The sequence below is a fragment of the Macaca fascicularis genome, chromosome 8, assembly GCF_037993035.2.
Source record: "Macaca fascicularis isolate 582-1 chromosome 8, T2T-MFA8v1.1".
In the NCBI taxonomy this organism is placed as follows: Eukaryota; Metazoa; Chordata; class Mammalia; order Primates; family Cercopithecidae; genus Macaca; species Macaca fascicularis.
In genome coordinates, this window is record NC_088382.1 from 1,098,442 (window position 1) to 1,111,704 (window position 13,263).

Here is a 13,263-nt window from a genome sequence, read left to right on the forward strand (position 1 = left end):
CCACATTTCCCTGACAGTGAGATCTAAGCAGGGAAAACGTTGGGAGCTGTTTAGTTCCTAGAAGATCTGGCTTCCTTACCTTGATTGTTAATGACCTTCACTTCAGAATTGCCGTGACATTTGGGAAAATTAAGTTACACAGTTGTAAGCGTAATACATTCTTTCTTTAGGCTGCACAGTTGGCCAGGTTCTGACTTTGGGCTTAGCTGCCTCACACAGCCTTTATCCTGAGTGTTTCAGGAGATGGCCTATTCTACTGCCAAGAATAATTAGAATTTTCAAGAATGAATTGATTTTGCAATATGGCAGCAGTAATTACCCATGCAAACTTTGATAATAACAACTGAATAATGAAACCTCAAATAGATCAAGCGTGCGGGAGTACTATGTTTGATTTTTGAGATACATTATGTTTCTAATTGACAGTGAATACAAAATGACTGTGAAACACGTTATATATAAAAGTTGGGTGGAAAGGTTTCACGTGACTTCCCTGTGTTTGTGGGACTGACGGTGGCTTTATTTGCAAATATGTAATGGAAACTCCTGACTCTGAAAGTGGGTCCCCACAGCAATGTGCTGGTCAGCATTTATCAACTGACTTTCTGATGCTGGGTGAGAGGGAGGGTGGGGAGGCCTTGTTCTAGTGTTTGCCAGTTTCTGTGGTCCAGTTTCAAGCTGCTGCTTGACGTTCTTGGACACGGAGTTGTGGGGAGTTCTTGGCAGCCACCAGTTGTGTCCAGCTCATCGGAGCCGGCTCCTGCACCGTGGTGCCCGCCTTCCTCTGTGTAGCTGACTCCCCACACCAAGATGCCCGCCTTCCTTTCTGTGGAGCTGGCTCCTGCACCGTGGTGCCCATCGTCTTCTCTGTGTAGCTGACTCCCCACACCAAGATGCCCGCCTTCCTCTCTGTGGAGCCGGCTCCCCGTACCATGGTGCCCGCCTTCCTCTCTGTGTAACCTTCCTGTGGTCATTCCCTTCGGTAGCTGCAGTTCCTGTGTGTTCTCTGCAGGGTGGCGAGCTGTTTAGTTGTGCGTTGGCAAAATGAAATCTTGGATTGAAATGTAGCCTTTGTAATGGAGTGCTTCATTTTCAAAAATCTACGTAGGTTGAGCGAATGTTTTTGTGATTTATATTTGGATGTTGAGCATATTTGTATTACAAGGTAGGATTTTAGAAGCCTACAGGGTGGCAGACCTAATTATACTTTATTAAGTTTCCGCACGTAGAGCTGTTGAAACCCAGTCGCCACTGGAGCAGTTTGCAGGTTTAGTTCAAAACCGCAGAGGGACACCATTGTTGAAATGTTAGGAAAGGTTCTGTTTGGTGATTGTAAATCCCCTAGATTTCTCGTGAGCTAAAGGTTTTAAAGAGCTTTTAATTTCATGATGGACAAATAACGGAAAATCAGTGGACCAGTTTGCATTCTCTGCTACAGGCCTGTCTGAAAGGCCAACAGTTCGCGATAGCTGGTGGCACTGAGAGTCTGGCGTGAGCGTATATGTGGAAATGAGACTTGACTTCATTAATGTCACACCTCCCTGGCATAGGATTCCTAAAGCTATGTAGACAACGACATTGTTACTTTGTGTTACATGTGAATTCTTACACTAATAGTGGATGTTACATGCTTTTTTAATGCTTTCCAGTTTATAAGGTGCTTTCACATTCATCTTGACTAGTCCTGTAACTTTGTTGTGAGATAGAAAATGTGTCCCCATTTTGCAGAAGAGAAAACAGATCCAGAGGTACCTGTGACTTCATTGTCCCACAGCTGTGCCTCAGATTTGTGTTTGCACTAAGTCAGTGTGTGATACCATGTGACCTGAATAAGTCCTGAATTACCCACCTGTGACTTTCCGGTCACATTTGATGCAGAACAGCACGGCGTGGACCGGGAACCCTGACGTGGGAGCCGAAGGACGGGGAGGCTGTGGGCACAGCCCCCGGAGCCCCGGAACTGAGCTATGCAGGCACCTCAGACGGGTTTGCTGCTCCAAGAGATGGGAAATCTCCACGTGTGGATGTTACCTGTTTTCAGGAAGTCAGGGAGCGGTATTCACACATACAAGATTGAAGATGAGCCGGGCGCGGTGGCTCAAGCCTGTAATCCCAGCACTTTGGGAGGCTGAGACGGGCGGATCACAAGGTCAGGAGATCGAGACCATCCTGGCTAATACGGTGAAACCCCGTATCTACTAAAAAAAAATACAAAAAACTAGCCGGGCGAGGTGGCGGGCGCCTGTGGTCCCAGCTACTCCGGAGGCTGAGGCAGGAGAATGGCGTGAACCCGGGAGGCGGAGCTTGCAGTGAGCTGAGATCCGACCACTGCACTCCAGCCTGGGCGACAGAGCCAGACTCAGTCTCAAAAAAAAAAAAAAAAAAAAAAAAAAGATTGAAGATGAGATCTCATTTCTTTGAAAGACCAAATACTTCAAGTAAATTTCTTTTTACCCAGATACTAAAATTATTTATAATACCTTTTCTCTTTCCAAAAAGCACTGAGGTTGTGCAAATAGAATTCCATACGATGTGATTCACGCAGTAAGAGCAGCAAAACCAAAGCCAGGGCTGAGCTGGAGGGAGGAAGCGAAGGCAGACGCCCTGGAGCCTCCCCGTGACCCGTCTCTAATGACCCAGCACCACCTTCCAGTGAGCTGGAGCCTCGTTTCCTGCGTCCTCTCTCCCTCCCCACCAGCCAAAGAGGAAAAAACCACATTCCTCATATGCTTGAAAGGACTTTATTTCATACCCTGGAAATGCCTTTATTAGAAAATTGGTCACGCTGTTTAATTCCTGCTCGAACAAGGGGGCGCGTATCAGTGTGTTAGGGCCACTGGTCTTTCATTTCATGAGGCTTCTAGCATAGATGCTGTCTGTGCTGATTGGAAAAATGTGACCCCCTGGGGAAAATGCAAACCCTGAATGAAGCAGGGTCAGCCCCCGTCCGTTCTGGGCTGGGCACTTCTGTGCAGAGCAATAATTGCACGGTTATAGATGGCAGTCCTATTAACCCCAGAGCAGGTTAATGGACGTATTTACCTAGGTTTGTGGTTTACAGCCAGTTTAATGTGGAGACATAAAGAAATTTTATAGCTCAAGGCTGCGTGTTCTGTGGATACTTCTGTGCTGAGAGGGTTCACGAGTAAACCTGGTGTGTGATAGTCCTGTTTTAATGATATACCAACGTAAATTCCTGGGACTTTTCTGTGTGGTGCAGATCTGTGGGGCCGGAAGTAGACCTACAGTTACTTTTTTGGGAGATGTTTGGCTTTGTCTGAGGGTTCATGCTTGGGGGGGTATCAGGAGGGTAGATTTCTGTCACATCTCCTGGTTCTCCACCTGCCCCCCGCCCCCCCGGCCCCGCCCCCCGCCCTGCCCCGCCATCCTGTAACTTTGAGTGTAACTATCGACACGGGGGTTGCTGCCACAGGTTCCCGTGAGAGGGTCTATGTCAGGTTCCTATAGGAGGATTGTTCGGGCAAAGCCTCCCATTGGGATACTCTGAAATCTCTTCCTAAATTGAGAGAGAGCCCTGTCTTGAAGACGTCCTCTGCATCTTCGTTGATGGTGCTTTGGTGCTGTGGCGTTGCCCTCCCTTGGGATCAGGGAACATCTGTGAAACCCATCGCTGGAATGAGAATGTTGTCGGAGTCTTGGTGGCACCTGCCACAGCCCCCACCCCCTCCCCTGGAATTCCCGAGTCACACAGCTGGTCATGCGTTTGCCTTAGCTTTTAGGAAATGCAACAAATGTGTGGTCATGTGTTAAATCTCCACGTCTATTCATCTCTCTGTCCATCAGTTCACCTGTCCGTCCATCCGTCCCAGGGCATGGTTTCTGTGTGTACCCACAGATCCTCCTCATTGTAGATGTTCCCCACTCTCTTTTTCTATCCACCTGTTTTCCCACCCATGTATTTGTAGGTTACCTTAAATTCTTTCCCGTGTGAGACAAGATACATGTGCCTTCAGACATACATGAAATTGATGACAAAACCCAAGGTTGACACCAACGCTGATATTGCTCATGAAACCCCATCCAGGCTTCTCTGGTGCCAGAGCAGAGGGCCACCGAATTAACCCACTTGTTATGATTTCAAGGCAAAAGGCTGATTTGTTGGGCAGTGGAAGTGAAAATGTTAACCGAGCAGCTCAATCTTGCATCTTGGTTTGGGAATTTGGCCTGGAAGCCTGGAGTTGAGCTCCTGGAGAACTGCGTTGAGACCAAGATGATCCTGGCACTGATACCTGGGTGGGCACGCCCAGGGCTCAGCCTCCTGTGGGGACAGCCTGGGCCACAGCCTTCCTCAGGACCAGAAGGGTCTCCTCTCTGGGATTTGCCCCTTCCTGGGAAGAGAGGAAGATGTGAGAGGCAGGAAGCTTGTGGAGCCACTGCTTCCTCATAGCTTGTCCTGCTTCAAAGTAAAACACCAGTGAGGCACATGCCTGTACATTTTCAGGAGTGAAGGGCCAGAGATAGTAAAGCGAATTTTGAGTCACCCATTTTACCTGTTTTCCTCACTAAGGTTTGTACATCAGTATTCCTCCCTCCCTCCCTCCTTCTGTTCCTTTCTTCCTTTCTTTCGAGACAGTCTCACTCTGTCACCCAGGCTGGAGTGCAGTGGTATAACCACAGCTCACTACAACCTCCACTTCTCAGGCACAAGCGATCTTCCCACCTCAGCCCCTCAAGTACCTGAGACTACAGGCGTGCGCCACCACACCCAGCTAATTTTTGAACTTTTTATAGAGGCAAAGTCTCCCTATAATCCCCAGGCTTGTCTCGAACTCCTGGGCTCAAACAGTCCTCCTGCCTTGGCCTTCCAAAGTGCTGGAATTACAGGCGTGAGTCACTGCACCCAGACTGATTCTCTTTTGTTACAATGTTACTGGACAACGTCTCCAGAGTATTCTTTGTTGTTGTTGAGACAGAGTCTCGCTCTGTTCCAGGCTGGAGTGTAGTTGCAGGATCTCGGCTCACTGCAACCTCCACCTCCCGGGTTCACGCCATTCTCCTGCCTCAGCCTCCCGAGTAGCTGGGACTACAGGCGCTCGCCACCATGCCCGGTTCATTTTTGTATTTTTAGTAGAGACAGGGCTTCACCATGTTGGCCAGGATGGTCTCAATCTCCTGACCTCAGGATCCGGCCGCTTCGGCCTCCCAAAGTGCTGGGATTACAGGCGTGAGCCACTGCGCCCGGCCTCCAGAGTATGTTGTGAGATAAAGTTGATCAAAATGAATAAATACAAGTTGAGTGATAGACTGCCTCCTGACTTTCTGAGACAAACTCTTTGGTAAGTTGCATGTCTAGGGCCACGGATGACGTGTGCAGCTGAAGAGGAGGTGTGCAGCCCTGCTGTTTGGGAGCTACGGATGTAAATCTAAGTGAATTTACCTAAATTTTGTGCCTTCCCCAGCTCTGGAATCTCAACCTCGTCTGAATTCCGAAGGCATTCTTTCTGGTCTGTGTGGGTCTGTGTGCAGGAGACTGGGGCATGGAAATGTGTGTTCATGCCTGCGCTTACTGGCAATTCAAAACACTTTCGATTTAAGCCTCCTGTTTTAAAATATGTCTCTGTTATTTGGTTTCAGCCAGTCAAGCCCCCTTAAAATGGCAAGTGTTGGTAATTTGTTTTTAAGCCATTCGTAGAATTAGGGTTTACCAGTCGTCTGACAACCTGTGTCGCTTAGATGGGCTTGTATAACAACCCACGTTTAGTTCTCGACTGTTTTCTGATTGTGCAGACTGGGTGCAGTGTGATTCCTTATGAAAGACAGCAAGACAGGCACGGCCGTGTCTGTGCCACGCTGTGTCCACGTCCATCCTGAACAGGTTTACTTGGTGTTCACTGCAGTCTTCTGTTTGCTATCTTTGTGAACAAGACTGTGGTGATACCTTGTGGATAAAGTACCAGTTGCTATAGATGTGTTTCCAGGAAGACAATTGTGTTGACCCACACTGTTGTTCAACTTAAGTTCTTGACTAAGAAAATGGTGTTCCATCCTTTTCTTTTATAGCTTTTTAGACCTAGAGACATGTAGACTTGTATGGGTAAGACAAACTAGTTTGAATTGAAGACAAACTGATATAGTTATGAGTTATTGGAGATATGAAAGCATATTTTTTGAGTTATTGGAAAGATCTAAACATATTACTTTTTAAAACATTCAAATCTAAAGACTGAGCTTTCAATGCTGTAGTTTTTTTATTTTTTTGAAACAGGGTCTCACTGTGTTGCCCAGGCTGGAGTGCAGTGGTGCGATCAGAGCTCCCTGCAGCCTCAAACTCCTGGGCTCAAGTGATCCTCGCGTCTTGGCCTCTCAAAGTGCATGGATTATAAGCATCAGCTACTGTGTCCAGCCTCAAAGCTTTACTCTATTTTGAGAGTAAAAAGTACTTGGCATCTAAAATACATTATTATTTGACCTGAAATGGAAGGACTTGACATTGTAATTGAAACTGGTTTAATGTATTATCAGGGAATTGTGCTCACAGTAGGAAGGAAAAACAGCCGTCCTGTCCTGGATGCCCTCATGGTGCTGGGGTCGCTCAGACAGAGCTGCTGGTGTCAGGCCACGACGGGCAGGATGCTCGTGCTTTCTGATGCGTCTCAGTCTTTCTTCTTTGCCTAAAGTACTAGGTTCTGGGCAGCGTGGGTGGGGAAAGGAAGCTGGGGGAGTTTGTGAGCCCCCCTGCTGAGCTCCAAGGAAAGGCAAATCCTGCTGGGCAGTGTTCATTTGCTGCCACCATCCACCCAGTTACCATCACGCTGGCCTTGAGAACGGAGTCCAGTGTTCACAGTGGGGCCCTGAGAACAGGAGAGGCTGCCGCCAGTGCAGGATGGAGCCCCGGTGTGCCCGGGATCCGTCCGGCCGAGAAGCAGCAAGTCCCTGGAGGAAACTGCCCCAGGGAAGAAGGTCAGAAAGAGCAGAGCCTGGGTGGGGTGTGAGCCGCTGGGCTGTGCTCGCCACCACCCACCTCTGCTTCCTCTGTGGGACACAGAAGGCTCTGCCATGTGGCTGTGCTCTCTGTGGTGTCTGGAATATTTTCTTCCATTTCCTCATTATTGAAATCTTTCCCTTTACTAAGAAGCGCCTTTAAAATGGAAATGTCTTTGAAACCTGGGTAGCAGTTTTAATAACTCCCTTCCACCCCATGTCTATAACTAGCATTGGGGTCCCCAGGAGCACCCCCACTCCGCCATTCACTGGGAGGACTCCTGGGGCTCGTGCCCAACAGGACGGCCATGATTTGTGACAGAGAAAGCACGTGGAGCGTGATTAGTAGAGGGAGAAGGCCGAGGACGGAGGTCCAGGGAAACCGGGCAGAAGCTTCCAGAGCTGCTCCCCATGGAGTCCCAGGAAGGGCTTGGTTCCTTCAGCATCAGGCTGTGACCATGCGTGTCATCCAGCAGGAAGCTTGTGAGAGACGCGGTGCCCAGGGTTGTGCTTCGCCCACAGAGGCACCCCTGCCTGGCACTTACCCGAATTCCGGGCTCCCAGCAGGACGGCAGGTGTGGGTATGAACCACGTGTTTGCACAGTTTAAGCACAGGAAGCCCCTGTTATCAGGGAATAGCCCCCAAATCCACATTCCCAGGAGCCAGCCAAGGACTGACTGTAGAAGCTTCCCTTTCTAGGGAGAATTTCAGGTCTGCTTTGTGCATCCTGTGTGCGTCATAACAATAAACAAATTTAAAGACGGCCGGGCGCGGTGGCTCAAGCCTGTAATCCCAGCACTTTGGGAGGCCGAGACGGGTGGATCACGAGGTCAGGAGATCGAAACCATCCTGGCTAACACGGTGAAACCCCGTCTCTATTAAGAAATACAAAAAACTAGCCGGGCGAGGTGGCGGGCGCCTGTAGTCCCAGCTACTCGGGAGGCTGAGGCCGGAGAATGGCGTGAACCCGGGAGGCGGAGCTTGCAGTGAGCTGAGATCCGGCCACTGCACTCCAGCCTGGGCGACAGAGCCAGACTCCGTCTCAAAAAAAAAAAAAAAAAAAAACAAATTTAAAGACAATTCAGCAGGCACAGTGGCTCGTGCCCATAGTCCCAGCACTTTGGGAGGCAAAGGCGAGTGGATTGCTTGAGCTCAGGAGTTACAGACCAGCCTGGGCAACATGGTGAGACCCCATCTCTACTAAATACAATTAGCCAGGTGTGGTGGTGCACGCTTGTAGTCCTAGCTACTCAGGAGGCTGAGGTGTGAGGATTGCTTGAGCCCCGGAGGCAGAGGCCACAGTGAGCCACGATCACGCTTGGGTGATCTGCTGAGCCTGGGTGACAGAGCGGGACCCTGTCTCAAAAAATATATATAAAAAAAATTGCAAAAATAATGTCCAGATACACTTTGCCAGGAAAACCCTGTGAGGACGAGGGCCGGGCTCACTGCGTGCTTGCTTCATGCTGAGCTGAATCCTGGTCCTCACCCCACTTTCCCTCGTTTTTGTTAATGCCTGTTGTTCATTCCCCGGGTGCTCTGTGAAACCCTCCACCTGAGCTCCGTCTTCCACATCACAGATTTACCTACGTGCACATTCGGCTCTTCGTGACTTCACGACTTGGTGCAGATTTAGCCCTTGGCTTGTCTTCCTTCTTTAACTCACCATCTCTGTCTCCTTCTGTGAGATTTCATCTCAGTCCATTTTCTTCCTTTTTTGTTTATAGTCCTAGGAATCATTTTATAACTTTTTTTTCCCCAAGACTAAGTGGCTCTCTAGACTTGTTTCCCCTGATTTCTGTGGCGCACACTTTCCCGGGCTCAGGATTTAAATGTTGGTCAGACCCGTCCTCCCTGTCGCGGTGTTGAGTGTGGATGCGTGTCTATGAGCGTTTCTGTGGCCATGTGCTTTCACAAGACCCATGCATCCCGGAACGGGAGACGACCTCCCTTTCACTGGCATTTCCCATAGACAGTCTGTGGGATTGTCCTGGCCCCGTGTCCCGTCTGCCTGGAGGACCCTGGAAACTCCTCCCCTGGCAGCAGTTACAGATGCTGTTCTGTACCTGTCACGGCTGCGGCCACCCGGCCGTCCTCCACGCGGGACTCCGCTGCTCAGAGCAGGCTTCCCACGGCCAGTCCTATCAGGCCGCCTCACACGGAGCCAGTGGCCGTGACCTGGCTCTTCTGGTCTTGGTCTTGGCCTTGGCCGGCCAAGGGAGCCAGGCCAGGGTCCTCACCCACCGCTGGTCTCTGCTCTCCTCCAAGAATGTGCATCTTCCAGTGGACAGAGGTTCGGGCAGGAGAACTACAGCTGCTTCTGGGGTGATGTCCGCCTCGTCTTGTGGGTGGGAGCCGGCTGCAGGCTGCAGTCCTGAAACGGCAGACATCTGCGTGGGACACAGGTGTGTGACATGCTGGCCGGCTGCAGGCTGCAGTCCTGAAACGGCAGACATCTGCGTGGGACACAGGTGCGTGGCATGCCGGCCGGGTGTGGCTGCAGGCTGCATTCCTGAAACGGCAGACATCTGCGTGGGACACAGGTGTGTGACATGCCGGCCGGGTGTGGTGCAGCTGGGCAGGTGTCATGTGCACTGTTGTTATCATGTTCATGGAGAAACGGCTCCTTCTTTCTTGCAGCAAATGACGATCTGTCCTTGTTTTCAGAGGCGCCGAGTGCCCCTCTCGTTTTTGGTATTTTCATGGAAGTTGGTAGAGGCTGTGTCAGGGCTGTGAGCCAGATAATACTTTAAACTGGAAGCCTTCTCTCTTCTCTAACCCATTAACCGTATCTCTTCGGGATGCGTCCTGCTCACTTTATTCTGGGAGAGAGAGGTGCTAATTGCGGTAAAGGGACAGCGGACCCCTCCGGAGGGAAAAGGAATCCCTGAGGTTGTTCGAGTGAATTTCTTATTTTGAGATGGAAGACAGTTTTAATATTTGCCCCCCAAAATTTAAAAGTAATTCCCGGAAAGCATTTTATTGAAAAGACGACTCTGCACTAAAGGGGAAAGGTTTTAAAACTATGACTTACTTCATCTTTGATGAAAACTATTGTTTGTTGGGTTTAAAATAAATTAAAACTATTTCTAAGCACCACCGTATTCTGGGATGGTTTTGTGGGTGTGTGCGTTGTGTTCTGAGAAGCTTTGATTATTTGCAACCATGAGCCATATATAATAGAAATAGTTTTAGTGTGTATTTTAATACCCTCCCATTAACCAGAAGCATCAGATAAAGACAGTGATTGATTTTTCCAGCAAAGCTTTGCTTATTTAGCAGTGGCAGTTTCATTGCTAAACAGGTATTCAGGTGGCACATAAATCAAATTGGCGAGACTTGATTTATGGCCACTGTTCTCTCAGGTATGAGTTGGGGTTAATGTGCAGGCATCTGAAGCACTGATGCACAAATAATGAAAGAAAAGAAAATGTTTCTTGAGGGAAAATGAGGCCAGGAGTTTTGGAATATAGAGGGAGGTGCCCAGGGCTGGGAATCGCAAGCCCTGGGCTCTAATGGATGCTTGTTACCATGGAACACGTTACTCTGTGTCACACTCTGTATCATACTGGGGGGTGTGTAGATTTTGCTACCATGTTAAAAGCTGTGGTGTAGCAAACCCTGGGTGGGTGTTCCCTGACTGTGCGGCAAGTTACTATGGAACAAGTTATTAGGTAGCAAACCACAGGTTATCCGGGACGTGTCATAATGTCTGGAAATGAGATGGCTGGTCTGCGTCAGTCTTGGCGGATAGACTTTCTCTATGTCACGTCCTGCGACTGTGTTTTTCCTTAGGAATGCATGGAGGAAGACTCCGAGGGGCCCCTGCCGTGATGGCTGTGACACCCACCAGGGCATGGGTGTGAGTGCTGATGGCCCCTGACCCTCCACTTTAATTACCTTCCACCCAGGAGCTGGAGATACCAATATGCCGAGCCCTGCATTCAGAATGAAAAAGCTACAGTTCCTGAAGTTTACATAACTAGTTAGGGTATTCGCTAAGAAAGAAGCAGGGGGTGACATTTAAATGTATCCTTTTAAAGGCATGGCATAGAATTCCTTGGGAATCAGGATTGCATGTTACTGGTTTAGAGACGCCTTGGATCTTGGTGTATAGGGGACAGTCAGTGGGAGCATTTTAATTTGAACTGAATTGAACCTGTGCTTGTATCAGATGTCAGGGGTCTGTTCCTGGAGAAAAAACGTAGGAGAAAAGCATAGCCAATTAAGGGAAAATGTCTCAGACACTGGCTTTTAAAATAATTAAACAATCAAAGACTGCCAAAGGTCTATTAGATGCACACTCAAGTAATTTAGCGGCTGTGTGGCAGGCAGAAATGGCCTGTGAGTGATTTCAGGGTCACCCCAAACAGAAATTATCTTCTGAAGAGAGGGATCTAGTTTAATGTTCTTAGGTTAAGTCATGATGCTGTTAATGTGTTGCGTTCCGTAGCTACTGAGGGATGTCGCCTGACAGCATCCATTGCGTATTGATGGCTGCAGATAGGAGACTATAAACATGAGAATGTGCACATTTGGAGGGAGTTTCATGAAAAGGTGTTTCTGGTTTTCAGCTTATCATCCTTTTTAGGGTCTCCTCACGGGACCAACACCAGCCGCGTCCCTCACAGCCACTGCTGATTATGTCTTAAAGGAGGTGACGTTAATTCAGTCAATCCCAGAGATGCTGGCCCTTCTTAGTGATGTGGGTAGAAGACAGTGAGGCCATCTCTGTCCTTGGGCTCATGTTTTTGGAGGCGGGAGGGCAGTGCCGACAGCGGGTCAGCAGGTGTTGGGACCAGATCCTCGTGGAGCCCTGGGCTTGGACGTTGGGTGGGGTGGATGGGGAGGGACGATGTTGTGGGGTCACGTTGTGTGGCAACTGTTATGGCAGGACTGTGAGCCCGGTGAAGTTTAGTGCTGGCCTTGCCGGGGTGCAGGACGTGAATTTATAGAGGCACATTTCAGAAACTTTGGGAAGCTGGCACTACATGCTTATCTAAGTTATTCTTTTTTTATTTTTATTTTCTTTTGAGATGGAGTTTTGCTCTTGTGGCCCAGGCTGGAGTGCAATGGTGCAATCTCTGCTCACTGCAACCTCCACTTCCTGGATTCAAGTGAATTTCCTGCCTCAGCCTCCTGAGTAGCTGGGATTACAGGCATGCACCACCACGCCTGGCTATTTTTTTTGTATTTTTAGTAGAGATGGGGTTTCTCCATGTTGGTCAGGCTGGTCTCAAACTCCCAATCTCAGATGGTCCACCTGCCTTGGCCTCCCAAAGCGCTGGGGTTGCAGGCATGAGCCCCCGTGCCTGGCCAATCCGGGTTATTCTTACTAAATCCAGACATTGTAAAGGCCTGCTTGCTATTGATGTATTGATAATTATGTTGATAATGGTGAAAGTGTAGGCGCGTGTGGGTGGTGGCCACTTGGAGTGCTTTGGGTATGTTTGCTTTTAAAGAAGAGATCTTATTTTGTCACTCCAGCTGGCGTGCAGTGGCCTTCTGGGCTCAAGCGATCCTCCCATCTCAATCTCCAGAGTAGCTAGGACTACAGGTGCACACCACCTTGCTCAGCTTTTTATTCATTTATTTATTTATTTATTTATTTTTTGTAGAGGTGGAGTCTCCCTATGTTGTCGAGGCTGGTCTTGAATTCTAGGGCTTAAGAGATCCCAGCTCAGCCTGTTTGATATACATATATGAAGTGTGAATGGTTGTCTCTGGGCTGAGGTTACCTCATGGAAGGATGCTGTTCTGTGTGGATGCTGGACAGGGCTGGCTTTGTGGTGGTCCAGGAATCCATGACTTGGGGGACAGCCTGGTGGATGGGTGTGGAGAGAGTGTGTTAGCACAGCTTGGATGTCTGCATGGTGGATGGAGTGACCCTGTGGGCTTTGCAGGTACATTAGGGCCCTCCAGAGAAGTGGAAGCCGTCGGAAGTGTGGGTGTGTTTGTTTACACATGCGTAGACCCCATGCTTGCATATGTAAATCACACGATGTACATCTGTGTGTATAGAAGGAGATTTGTTATAAGGAATTGGCTCCTGTGGTTACGAGGCTGACAAGTCTAAGATCTGCTCAGCCAGCTGAAGGCCCAGGAAGATCCGATGTGTCCATTCTAGCATGAAGGCAGAAAAAACCATGTTGTTCCAGTTCAAAGGCAGGCAGGGGCGTTGCATAATGACATTTATTTTAATTAATTAATTCAGGGTTTTCCTGCCCTACTGAATGGGGTTGAGCTCACGGGAGGAGCGGATGTGTCACGGAGAATGAACACATCACACTTCCATTACTCAGGGAGTAACTCGCTTGGGC

At 49.1% G+C, this 13,263-nt stretch overlaps 1 protein-coding gene across 5 annotated transcripts in view; it reads left to right on the top strand.

Moving 5' to 3' along the window:
• DLGAP2 (DLG associated protein 2) overlaps positions 1 to 13,263 on the top strand; it is a 919,850-nt gene that overhangs the window by 197,259 nt on the left and 709,328 nt on the right. The gene's annotated exons all lie outside the window — the stretch shown is intronic.